Source organism: Zingiber officinale, chromosome 9B (assembly GCF_018446385.1).
Source record: "Zingiber officinale cultivar Zhangliang chromosome 9B, Zo_v1.1, whole genome shotgun sequence".
In the NCBI taxonomy this organism is placed as follows: domain Eukaryota; kingdom Viridiplantae; phylum Streptophyta; class Magnoliopsida; order Zingiberales; family Zingiberaceae; genus Zingiber; species Zingiber officinale.
In genome coordinates this window covers 30,375,387-30,388,740 of record NC_056003.1, presented here as the reverse complement: position 1 = coordinate 30,388,740, position 13,354 = coordinate 30,375,387, and positions in this window count along the sequence as shown.

The window sequence follows — 13,354 nt, the reverse complement described above, 5'->3', positions numbered from 1 at the left end:
TAAGCCCAACTCCATTTTGATGGTGCAAAAGGGCAAAGGCAAGGGCAAGCCTAAAGGTAAGGGAAAGTCCCAAGCCAAGGGCAAAGGCAAGGCACTGAAACCCAAAGGAGGGGTCGCCAAGGATGCTACCTACTTCCGCTGCGGTTAGACCGGGCACTGGAAGAGGAACTGCAAAATCTACCTGGAAGATCTTAAGAAGAAGAGAAGTGAGACTTCCACTTCAGGTATATATGTTATAGATGTCAATCTATCAATTTCTTCATCATGGGTATTAAATACCGGATGTGCTTCTCACATTTGTACTAATGTGCAGGCGTTGAGAAATAGCAGGGCATTGACAAAGGGCGAGGTGGACCTACGAGTAGGCAATGGAGCACGGGTTGCTGTTGTTGTTGTAGGAACTTATCATCTATCTCTGTCTTCTAGGCTTGTATTATAATTAGATGAATGTTGTTATATGCCTGCTTTAACTAAGAACATAATTTCAATTTCTTGTTTGGACAAGAAAGGTTTTTCATTTATAATAAATAACAAATGTTGTTCAGTTTATTTAAATGATATGTTCTATTGTAGTGCACCTCTGATGAACGGACTCTATATTCTAGACCTTGAGAACCCTATCTATAACATAAGTGTTAGAACCTTCGGACGCGGCTAGAGAGGGGGGGTGTGAATAGTCGACCCCAAATTCACGTTTCTTCCTACAATTTTAGTTAGCGCAGCAGAAATAAAAGATAGAAATGAAACAGGAGAATATCAAACCTCAAATGCGACGATATAACGAGGTTCAGAGATGATACTCCTACTCCTCGGCGTGTCCGTAAGGTGGACGAATCCTATCAATCCGTCGGTGGATGAGACCCCGGAAAACCGGCTAATAAAAACTCCTTCTGGGTGGAGAAACCTCGCCACAATCTCTCTTGCAACAGAAAGATCGGAGTACAAAGATAAAGCAAGAAGCCAAGAACAATATGAATATAAAAACACTAGTTTGCTTGCCTTCTCGTCGACTGGTGATGAAGCAACCACTTCACGGATGCCAACAACAGCAGCAACTGATCAGTTGGAGTCCAGCCGAGGGAAGGTCACACGAAGCTTCAGCAGTGGAGAGCTCAACAAAGCTCAGATCGCAGGAGTAAGAAGAAGTCAACCGACCTATAGAGGTCCTCCTACGAAGAAGACAAAGAAGAAATCTAGCCGTTGTGACTCAACGGCTAGACCTGGACCGATCAGGCTCCACCCTGATCGATCCAGGATGGATCTGATCGGTCAGGGGACCGATCAGGCCCTAGGCTGATCGGTCCCCAGACCGATCCCAACTCTCACAGAGAGTTGGTTGCAGAGCCCTGATCGGTCTGTGGACCGATCAGGCCATAGGTGGATCGGTCCACAGACCGATCCCTCCTATTCCTTCTCCCAATCTGTTTGGTTACTGATCGGTCACCAGACCGATCAGATGACCCACAGTGAGAATCAGTGTATCACTGGATCGGTCAGCAGACCGATCCAGATACCCATAGTATCACTGACCGATCCAATTTCCCAGCCTTAAACCCTAAAGCCTTCCTGATCTAGAGAACGAGCTACCGAGCCCTCTCTGACCTAGTCCGGAGAACGAGCTACCGAGCCCTCTCCGACTTCCACGTCCGGTCCAGAGAACGAGCTACCGAGCCCTCTCTGACCTAGTCCGGAGAACGAGCTACCGAGCCCTCTCCGACTTCCACGTCCGGTCCAGAGAACGAGCTACCGAGCCCTCTCTGACCTAGTCCAGAGAACGAGCTACCGAGCCCTCTCCAACTTCGTCCGGTCCAGAGAACGAGCTACCGAGCCCTCTCTGACCTAGTCCGGAGAACGAGCTACCGAGCCCTCTCCGACTCCATCCAGTCCAGAGAACGAGCTACCGAGCCCTCTCTGACCTAGTCCGGAGAACGAGCTACCGAGCCCTCTCCGACTCCATCCAGTCCAGAGAACCAGCTACCGAGCCCTCTCCGACCTCCCATGCCAAGCTTCCATACTTGGACTTTTCCCCATGCCCAGCTCTCTGCTTGGACTTTTCCCGTGCCAAGCTCCCTGCTTGGACTTTTCCGTGCCAAGTCTCCATACTTGGACTTTTCCCGTGCCAAGCTCCCTGCTTGGACCTTTCCGTGCCAAGTCTCCATACTTGGACTTTTCCCGAATCAGGTCAACTCAAGCCGGGTCAACCAGGTCAACCTTGACCAAAGGTTGCACCCACAATCCCCCAAGTTCCTATTCTTGTCAAACATCAAAAAATAACTTCTTCATTCTTGTCAAACATCAAAATATACCTCGAGTCGGGTCTGTTGGTTGCTACTCGGAAAACCTAGAGGTTCCACTGTATAAAAATTTTGTACAAAGGTCTGAACCTTTTCCTAGCTACCATGTGTTCTTTTAAATTAAATTTGGATCGCTTGCGGAACTTAACACGTTTGATCCAAAACTTAATCTATATGTTCTTTTAGGTTTTGACTTGGATCTCCTGCGGAACTTAACACGTTCGACCCAAATCACCTTAAGTTATTAATTCCATTAAATATTAATTTCCATAATTGGTTCCCAGTACTGACGTGGCGAGGCACATGACCTTCTTGGATATGGGAGCAACCACCACCGACTAGACAAAACCTTTTATAGAAATCTAATATTTAATTTCCTAAAATAACTTTAGGTTAACCGAAAAGAATAATCAAATCACAAGAAAAAAAAACAAAAGAACACAACTTCGAAAAACATATTCGAAATACTAGAACGTAAGCCTCTTGTATTTGGTATTATTTCCATAAATAACTAGTATGATACGGAAAAGGAAAAACTACTAGTTATACCTTCTAGAAAGATTGATCTTCTACCGTATTCCTATTCTAACCTCAGACGTTGTGTGGGCAACGATCTTCCAAGATGAGAAACCACCAACCACCTTCTTCTCCTCCTAGCTAGGTTCGGCCACAAAGAAGCTTTACCAAGGATGAAGAACGAAACACCAACCAAGCTCCAAGAGATGCAAGCTTTTCTCCTTCTTCTTCTTCTTCTCCAAGTAGTATCCGGCCACCACAAGAGCTCCAAGAGGAGAGAGAGGTTCGGCCACCACAAGAGGAAGAGAGGGAGAGGATGATGATGGCCGGCCACACCAAGGAACAAAAGAGGGAGAGAAATAATAGAGGTTGTATCTCATGAAGGCACCCTCACCCCTTCTTTTATATTCCTTGGCCTAGGTAAATTAGGAAATTTAATTACAATAAAATTTTCTTAATTTCCTTGACATGATTTAATTGAGAAAAATAAAATAAAATTTCCCCAATTAAATTCTAATGGCCGGCCACATCATGAAATCAAATTAGACAAGTTTCAATCAACAATTAAAACTTCCTAATTTATTTCCGAAAATTTTAAAATTAAAATTTCTCTTCAAAATCTCTTCATGGTTGATAAAAAGAAATTTCCATAATTTTAATTTTACAATATGTGAATAATTTTTAAAGAGAAAATAAAATATCTCACCAATCTACAAATAAGGAAAGAGATATAATCTCTTTCTTTTAATCTTTTGTAGATCTTTTACAAGAGAGATAATTTAATTTTAATTCTCTTTAATAAATTATATCTTCCACATAATAAAAATTAAAATTATTTTTTTTTTAATTTAATTTGGCCGACCCCTCTAGCTTGGGTTCAAGCTAGGGCCGGCCACCCCAATTTATACCTAGGCCGGCCCTAGCTTGATTCCAAGCTAGCTTGGTCGGCCCCCTTTAGGTGGGTATAGAAGGTGGGTATAGGTGGGTATAGTACTCTATAAATAAGAGGCTACGATAAGGACCGAGAGGAGGAATTGGTTTTGGTCTCCCGATAAAATTAAGTATCACGTGTTCGCCCCGAACACACAACTCAATTTTATCAATAATAATTCATTCCACTAGAGAACTATTATTGAACTACCACACCAATCCCAAATTATATTTTTGGGCTCCTTCTTATTATGAGTGTGTTAGTCTCCCTGTGTTTAAGATATTGAATGTTCACTAATTAAGTGAGTTACTGACAACTCATTTAATTAATATCTTAGTCCAAGAGTAGTACCACTCAACCTTATCATCATGTCGGACTAGGTCCACCTGCAGGGTTTAACATGACAATCCTTATGAGCTCCTCTTGAGGACATTATCAACCTAGTATCTCTAGGACACAGTTTCCTTCTATAATCAACAACACACACTATAAGTGATATCATTTCCCAACTTATCGGGCTTATTGATTCATCGAACTAAATCTCACCCATTGATAAATTAAAGAAATAAATATCAAATATATGTGCTTGTTATTATATTAGGATTAAGAGCACACACTTCCATAATAACCGAGGTCTTTGTTTCTTTATAAAGTCAGTATAAAAGAAACGACCTCAAATGGTCCTACTCAATATACTCTAAGTGTACTAGTGTAATTATACAGTCAAGATAAACTGATACCTAATTACACTACGACCTTCTAACGGTTTGTTCCTTTCCATTTTGGTCGTGAGCTACTGTTTATAATTTATAAGGTACTGATAACATCATCTTCTGCATGTGACACCACATACTATGTTATCTACAGTATAAATTAATTGAACAACTACAACTAAATGTAAACAATTTGACCAAATGTGATTCTTTATTCATAATGAATGTTTACAAAGCTTAGGCTTTCAGTATACACTCCAACAGGGTCACCTAGGTCACCCTTGACCTAAGGTTGCACCAACAATCTCCCCCTTTTTGATGTTTGACAAAAACCATAATCAAGTTAGGTTAACCCGATAACCTAACTTAGGTTTTCCAATAGTTCTCCAATGTTCTTCCTTGAACATTCTCTGAACATTCTCCCCAAACTCCAATGTTCTTCCTTGAACATTCTATGGACATTCTCCCCCTTTTTGACACACATCAAAAGGAGTGAATCAAGGTCAAGAGTTTCTTCCTAATGAAAGTCTCATACCTTTCATTGAAACCCTTAATTTCCCCCTTGATACTAAAATCAACAATCAACTTAGTGATAATCACTTATTAAAAAAAAACTTGACGAGCAAAAATTCCCCCTAAAAGTCAACTCCCCCTTGACCATTAGGTAAAACTCCCCCTAAAGTTCAACTCCTCCTTGACCATTGCACTAACAATGTCTTGGAGAGTTTCAACCCTTTAGAAATCTAAAGCACCAACTTCCATAGCTGAAATTTCAGACAACAATCGAAAATCAGCATTTTGGCACGCTCTGATCGGTCACCGGACCGATCAGAATCTTCTCGGATCGGTCCACAATTCTCTGATCAGAATGACCTATCCAGACTTCCCTGGACCGATCAGAATCTTCTCTGATCGGTCCACAATTCTCTGATAAGAATTTCTGATTTTTCTCCCGAAATTCAGAAACCCCTAAAAAATTACAGAAAATTCCAAAAATTGTAAAATTTTGAGGATACATTCCTCATAACATATATTATCATGGAAAAATAGTTTTCTACGAAAATAACTCCCATTTTTTAATCTTGATACAAAGTTTGAAAGACTTTGAAATAGCTCAAGGTTAATCCATCTTTGTATCAACTTGCTCAATGATGAATGCTATCACTAGAAAAGCTTCATCAAGGTTTTTCAAATCAATTTTGAAATGATCTTAAACCATTCAATTTAGGATCACAATCTTAGGGCTAAATGTACATGCCTTGTACACAAGTTTTCCCTATGATCCTCAAATTCGAATTAGGCTCATCTAGGTACAAGAACTATGCACCTTGATCCTAACTCATAATCCTAATATCTCACGCACATCTAAGGTGTATCAAACACATCCAAGTCAATTTTGATGTGAGATATGGGTTTAGGTCATCTTAAGCTAAGTTCTCATGCATTTTCTAAACAACAATTTGATCTCCATATCAAATTGTGTTTCTATCCTTAAATCAAATTAATTGATCATAAATGCAAGAGATGATGACATGGCATAAAATAATATCATAAGTGGAAACACGTGCCAATGTCATGATGTCATGTCATCAAGTATGAAACTTGAATAAGACATGACATATAACTAACCTAAGCATTATCATGACATTTCAAATGATAATAAAATAAATATGATGTCATGACATGGCATATGATAAACAATGTATGACAAATAACATATAAAGGTATAGAAAATACCTAATTCTAGCCTTAGTTGCCATTTTTGATAATTTTGATCATTTTACCATAAATTCTATATTCCTAAGTGTAATAGACCTAAAATCATATACTAAAGATTTTTAGATCACTATGTGCCAATTAGATTGACCCTAGAAAACTCCTCAAATGCGGTTGGCACATCCTAATCACCTTAGGAATAATTTTTAATTTCATTTTCAAGGCTTGATTACACCTTGAAAATTCCTAAAATGCCACCTTTTGCCATGAGTAGGTTAACTACCTATCCAATTAAGGTTGGCACACCCTAAATCATCTAGCGTGAAGGAATCATGCTCTTAGGAACCCAATAGCTATTTGAGCTCATTGGGTTCACTAAATATTCACTAGGGATGACTTCCCTAGCAACCCTCCTAATGACCCTCCTAGGCTTTAAAGCCTTGGTCATTTGGGACTCATCAAGATCAACTCTAGGGGTGACTCCCCTTGTGACCTTGGTGATGGTCTTCTTAGCCCTAGGTCTTGTTCCATAATCGAATGGAACATTATGATAAGCGGGCTTGACCACTTGAGACTTAGGTTTGTGACCCAAACCTCTCATGTCCTTGGGCTTTAATTTTTTACCCTTAGACCCTAGAGTTGACTTCTCCAAATTCTTAAGAGCCTTTTCTAAAGTGTCAAGTCTTGACCTCAAGACTTGATTTTCCTTCTTTAATACCTCAAGTTTTAATTTTCCATTTTTCTTTGAGGTATTCCTAGGCATATGTCTAGTTGTTTTGGGATTCCTATCTAGGTTTTCCTTAACCTTAGATGAGTTAACTCTAGGGTTGGCATTTCTAGCATTGTCCTTATCTAGGCTAACATGTTTGGCACCTAAGCACATGTATCGGTTTCTATGGTTATCATGCTTATCATTATTGACAATTGCAATAAAACTACTAGCATGTGTCTTATTAGAATTGCAAGAATGTGCCTTAAAGGATACCTTAGGGTTTGCCTTAGCTCCCCCCATAGATGTGCTTGGTCTCTTGTCCTTGTGAGGTTGCCTCCCCCTTGGACATTGACTCCTATAATTGTTGGTGCAACCTTAGGTCAAGGTTGACCTGGTTGACCAGACTCGAGTTGACTTGACTCGAGTTATGTTTTGATGTTTGACGAGTTATGACGATGTTTGTGTTGGTTGCTACTCGGAAAACCTAGAGGTTCCACTGTACAAAAATTTTGTACAAAGGTCTGAACCTTTTCCTAGCTACCATGTGTTCTTTTAAATTAAATTTTGGATCGCCTGCGGAACTTAACACGTTTGATCCAAAACTTAATCTATTCGTTCTTTTAGGTTTTGACTTGGGTCTCCTGCGGAACTTAACATGTTCGACCCAAATCACCTTAAGTTATTAATTCCATTAAATATTAATTTCCATAATTGGTTCCCAGTACTGACGTGGCGAGGCACATGACCTTCTTGGATATGGGAGCAACCACCACCGACTAGACAAAACCTTTTATAGAAAGCTAATATTTAATTTCCTAAAATAACTTTAGGTTAACCGAAAAGAACAATCAAATCACAAGGAAAAATAAAATAAAAGAACACAACATCGAAAAACATATTCGAAATACTAGAATCGTAAGCCTCTTGTATTTGGTATTATTTCCATAAATAACTAGCATGATGCGGAAAAGGAAAAACTACTAGTTATACCTTCTAGAAAGACCTCTTGATCTTCTACCGTATTCCTCTTCTAACCTCGGACGTTGTGTGGGCAAAGATCTTCCGAGATGAGAACCACCAAGCACCTTCTTCTTCCTTACAAGTTTCGGCCATCAAAACTTCTCCTAGGATGAAGAGGTTCGGCCACCACCACCATGCTCCAAGGGATGCTAGAAAAGAGGCTTCTTTTCTCTCCTTCTTCTCCTTCTTAGATCCGGCCACCAAAGCTATCTCCACCATGAGAAGGTTTTGGCCACACAAAGGAGAGGAGAGGAAAGAAAAGGGCCGGCCACACCCAAGGAGAAGAGAGAGGAAAAATAGAATAGAGTCGTTAGCCTTGAAGCCTCCTCTACCCCCTCTTTTATAATCCTTGGTCTTGGCAAATAAGGAAAATTTAATAAAAACTTCCTTAATTCTTTTTCCATTAAAAAGGAAAATTTATTTAATTAAAATAATTTTTCTCTTTTCAAATTATAATGGCCGGCCACTCTTCTCCCCAAAACAAGGAGAGTTTTAATTAAAACAAAAATTAAAACTTCCTAATTTGTTTCTAGAAATTTATAAAAATTTCTCCAATAATTTTAATCCCTTCATGATTGGTTAAGAAATTTTATAAATTAAAATCTTTCTTTTAAACATGTGGATAATTTTCAAAAAGGAAAGTTATCTCTAAAAATTAAAATCTCCTTTCAATCTACAAATAAGGAAAGATATTAAATCTTTTCTTAATCTTTTGTAGAAACTAATAAAAGAGAATTTTTAATTTTTAAACTTTCTTTTAAATCATGAATATAATTAAAAGGAAAGTTTTTACCAAAATTAAAATCAACCTTTTAATCTACAAATAAGGAAAGAGATTTTAACTCTTCTCTTAATCTTTTGTAGTATCTTATAAAAGGAATGATTTAAATTTTTAAACTCTCTTTTAAATTATATTATCCACATAAGAAAAATTTTAAAATTAAAATTCCTTTTTATTTTAATAGGGACGACCACATGAATTCACCCATGAACATACCCATGGCCGGCCCTAGCTTGGTCTCCAAGCTAGCTTGGCCGGCCCCTATAGGATGGGTAAGAAGGTGGGTATAGGTGAGTATAGTACTCTATAATTAAGAGGCTACGATAGGGACCGAGAGGAGGAATTGGTTTTGGTCTCCCGATAAAATTAAGCATCCCGTGCTCGCCCCGAACACACAACTTAATTTTATCAATAATAATTCATTCCACTAGAGAACTATTATTGAACTACCGCACCAATCCCAAATTATATTTTGGGCTCCTTCTTATTATGAGTGTGTTAGTCTCCCTGTATTTAAGATAACAAATGTCCACTAATTAAGTAAGTTACTGACAACTCACTTAATTAATATCTAGCTCCAAGAGTAGTACCACTCAACTTCATCGTCATGTCGGACTAAGTCCACCTGCAGGGTTTAACATGACAATCCTTATGAGCTCCTCTTGGGGACATTATCAACCTAGTATCGCGAGGACACAGTTTCCTTCTATAATCAACAACACACACTATAAGTGATATCATTTCCCAACTTATCTGGCTTATTGATTCATCGAACTTAATCTCACCCATTGATAAATTAAAGAAATAAATATCAAATATATGTGCTTGTTATTATATTAGGATTAAGAGCACACACTTCCATAATAACCGAGGTCTTTGTTTCTTTATAAAGTCAGTATAAAAGAAATGACCTCAAATGGTCCTACTCAATACACTCTAAGTGTACTAGTGTAATTATATAGTTAAGATAAACTAACACCTAATTACACTACGACCTTCCAATGGTTTGTTCCTTTCCATTATGGTCGTGAGCTACTGTTTATAATTTATAAGGTACTGATAACATGATCCTCTGTGTGTGACACCACACATCATGTTATCTACAATATAAATTAATTGAACAACTACATTTATCATAAATGTAGACATTTGACCAATGTGATTTTTATTTCTAGTTAAATGTTTATACCAAAAGCTAGGCTTTTAGTATACACTCTAATAGTTTGATGTGAACAGAAAAGTTGTATCTTGATGTTTGACAAGGATACAAGCTTGGGAGATTGTGGGTACAACTCGTGGTCAAGGTTGACCTGGTTGACCCGAGGTGAGTTGACCTGACTCGGAAAAGTCCAAGCAGGGAGCTTGGCACGGGAGAAAGTCCAAGTATGGAGACTTGGCACGGAGAAGTCCAAGTATGGAAGCTTGGCACATGGGAAGACGGAGAGGGCTCGGTAGCTCGTTCTCCGGACTGTGGTCAGAGAGGGCTCGGTAGCTCGTTCTCTGGACCGGATGTGGAAAGTCCTGGTGAGTGAAGCCAGGTGAAAATCCTAGCGAGTGAAGCTAGGTGAAAGTGGAAGTCCTGGTGAGTGAAGCCAGGCATTCGGGAAAGTCCTGGTGAGTGAAGCCAGGTGAAAACCCTAGTGAGTGAAGCTAGGTGAAAGTCCTGGTGAGTGAAGCCGGGCAAGGGAAAATCCAGATGGATCAAGGGTGATCGGACATCTGGTGTTGGGAAGTCCAAGTAGATCAAGGGAGTGATCGGATACTTGGCACGAAGAGGAAAGCCCAAGTGGGTCAAAGGGATTGACCGAACACTTGGTGGAGAATTCTAGCAGGTCAAGGGAGTGAGATGTTAGAATGATGAACCAACAGTCAAGGTTGACCGGATGTTGGTGTAGAAGCCTGAGGTTTAGGGTCAGAGTTTGGATCGGTCCGGGACCGATCTGAAGGATACATCGATAGCCCGACGGTCACCGCATCGATCAGAACCATCCAAGAGTTTCATCAGAGTTATCTCGATCGGCCTCGAGACCGATCGCACAACGATCGAGGCGCAGAAGTTCGAGAAGAGAAGCCTGATCGGTCTACGGACCGATCAGAGGTTCTCGATCGGCCTGGACCGATCGAGGTTCCCGATCGGTCTCTGGACCGATCGAGACGGAACTGAAGCGGTTAGGGAATGGATCGGCGTGGACCGATTCATGGAGCCTGATCGGTCCACGCATCGATCAGTACCAGCTGCGACGCAACGCCAGATTTCTTCTCGTGTTTCTTCGCAGTTATAAAAGGAGGGTCACGCGAGCCTACTTCTTCTTCTTCTTCTTCCTTGGATTAAAGCTTCCGCGTGCTCGAGGTTCGAGCTTTGTTGAGCTCGCCCAAGCTTCGTGAGCTTCCGTCGATCACCGCTACATTGGGTTGTGAAGTTGTCGCTCATCGCCTCCGATGAGAAGGCAAGCGAGTGTTGCATTCATATTGTTGTTTGTATTTGCTTCTTGCTTTCCTTGTACTCCTTTCTTGTTGTTACAAGTATTGGCGAGGTTTCTCCACCCACAAGGAGCATTTATTAGCCGGTTCTCCGGGGACTCATCCACCGACGGATTGATAGGCTTCGTCCACCTTACGGACACGCCGAGGAGTAGGAGTTTATCTCCGAACCTCGCTACATCGGTTTGTTTGAGGTTTGTCTTCTTTCCCTTTCGTTTCTGTGTTTATTTTCCGCTGCGCTAACACGTTTTGTAGAAAGAAACGACGATTTGGGGTCGGCTATTCACACCCCCCTCTCTAGCCTCCGTACGAAGAATCCTAACAAGTGGTATCAGAGCAAGGTTGCTCTTCGTCGGATTAACACCCGGGGGAGCACAAGCTAGAGAATGGATCGACTCGGAGAAGACATCACGTTTCCACCATTCTACGAGTGCTGCGACTTCGCATATTGGAGGGTAAGAATGAGGTATTTTCTTATGACTAACCTTGAAAATTGGAGTTGTGTGCAGGTAGGGTTTACTCATCCGGTGGATAAAGACGGAGAAACCCTAGAGAAGAAAAAGTGGACAAAGGAGCAAATCCACCAATCCACAATCAACGATGAGGTAACGAAAATTCTTGAATTTTCATTACCTAATGACATTTTGTGTAAGGTAGGTGGTTATAACAATGCCAAGGAGTTGTGGAACAACTTGGCCAAGTTCCATGAGGAGAGCTCCACTTCAAGCCATGAAGAGGAGTCAAGTGAGCTAAGTAGCTCACACCATGGAAGAGAGGAATTAGAAGTTGAGGGTTACTCAACATCTAAGGAAGAAGAGGAGGAGAGCACTTCTTCAAGATTGGAGCAAGAAGAAGCATCTACCTCCGGAAGGGATGAAGGAGAGAGTCTACATTCATCCTCAACCCTAGGTAACTCAAGCACTTTAATTTCAAACAAATTACACATAATGTGTTTTGAGTGTAGGGAGTTTGTGCACTACAAGAGTAAGTGTCCAAAGAGGATTAGAAAGTCTCCACCGGCGCCAAAGGTCAAGGAAGCCGGAGTCCCGATACGCAAAGGCAAGGAGCACGTGGTGTGCTTCCAATGCAAGCGAAGGGGACACTATAGGAGTCAATGTCCGAGGGGGAGGCAACCTCACAAGGACAAGAGACCGAGCACGTCAATAGGGGGAGCGAAGGCAAACCCTAAGGTAACATTTAAAGCTCATTATTGCAATTCTAATAAGACACATGCTAGTAGTTTTATTGCAATTGCTAATAATGATAAGCATGTTAACTTTAGGAACCAATATATGTGCTTAGGTGCTAAACATGTTAGCCTAGATAAGGATAACACTAGGAAAGCCAACCCTAGGATCAACTCATCTAAGGCTAAGGAAAATCTAGGTAGAAATCCCAAAACTACTCGACATATGCCTAGGAGTACCTCAAGGAACAATGACAAATTAAAACTTGAGGTATTAGAAAAGGAGAATCAAGTCTTGAGGTCAAGACTTGATACTTTGGAAAAGGCTCTTAAGAACTTGGAGAAGTCATCTCTAGGGTTTAAGGGTCAAAAATCCAAGTCCAAGGACAAGAAAGGTTTGGGTCACAAACCTAAGTCCCAAACGGTCAAGCCCACTTATCACAATGTTCCATTCGATTATGGAACAAAATCTAGGGCTAGGAAGACCAACACCAAGGTCACAAGGGGAGTCACCCCTAGAGTTGATCTTGATGAGTCCCAAATGGCCAAGGCTTTAAAGCCTAAGAGGGTCATTAGGAGGGTTGCTAGGGAAGTTATCCCTAGTGAATATTTAGTGAACCCAATGAGCTCTAATAGGTATTGGGTTCCTAGGAGCATCTTCTCTACCCCATAGATGGGTTAGAGAGTGTCAACTCCGATTAGAAGGGTAGTTAACCCAACTTTGAGGAAATTGACACTCAAGGAACATTTTCAAGGTTTTGTGAACCTTTGAAAATGAAATGGATTTATCATTTACTCCTTGAAGAGTAAATTGTGCCATATTTGGAAAAAAAAATTCGACTTTAATCTTTATTGGCACAAGTTAGGAAAACCTAGAGAAATACCAAGTTGTGGTCTTGGTACTCTCTTAGGAATTTAAGACAATCTAGGCCTTAATTAAAAAGGTGCTATTCTTGAGGAAATATGAAATATGCCAATATTTGAGGATATACTTAATGTTAAGT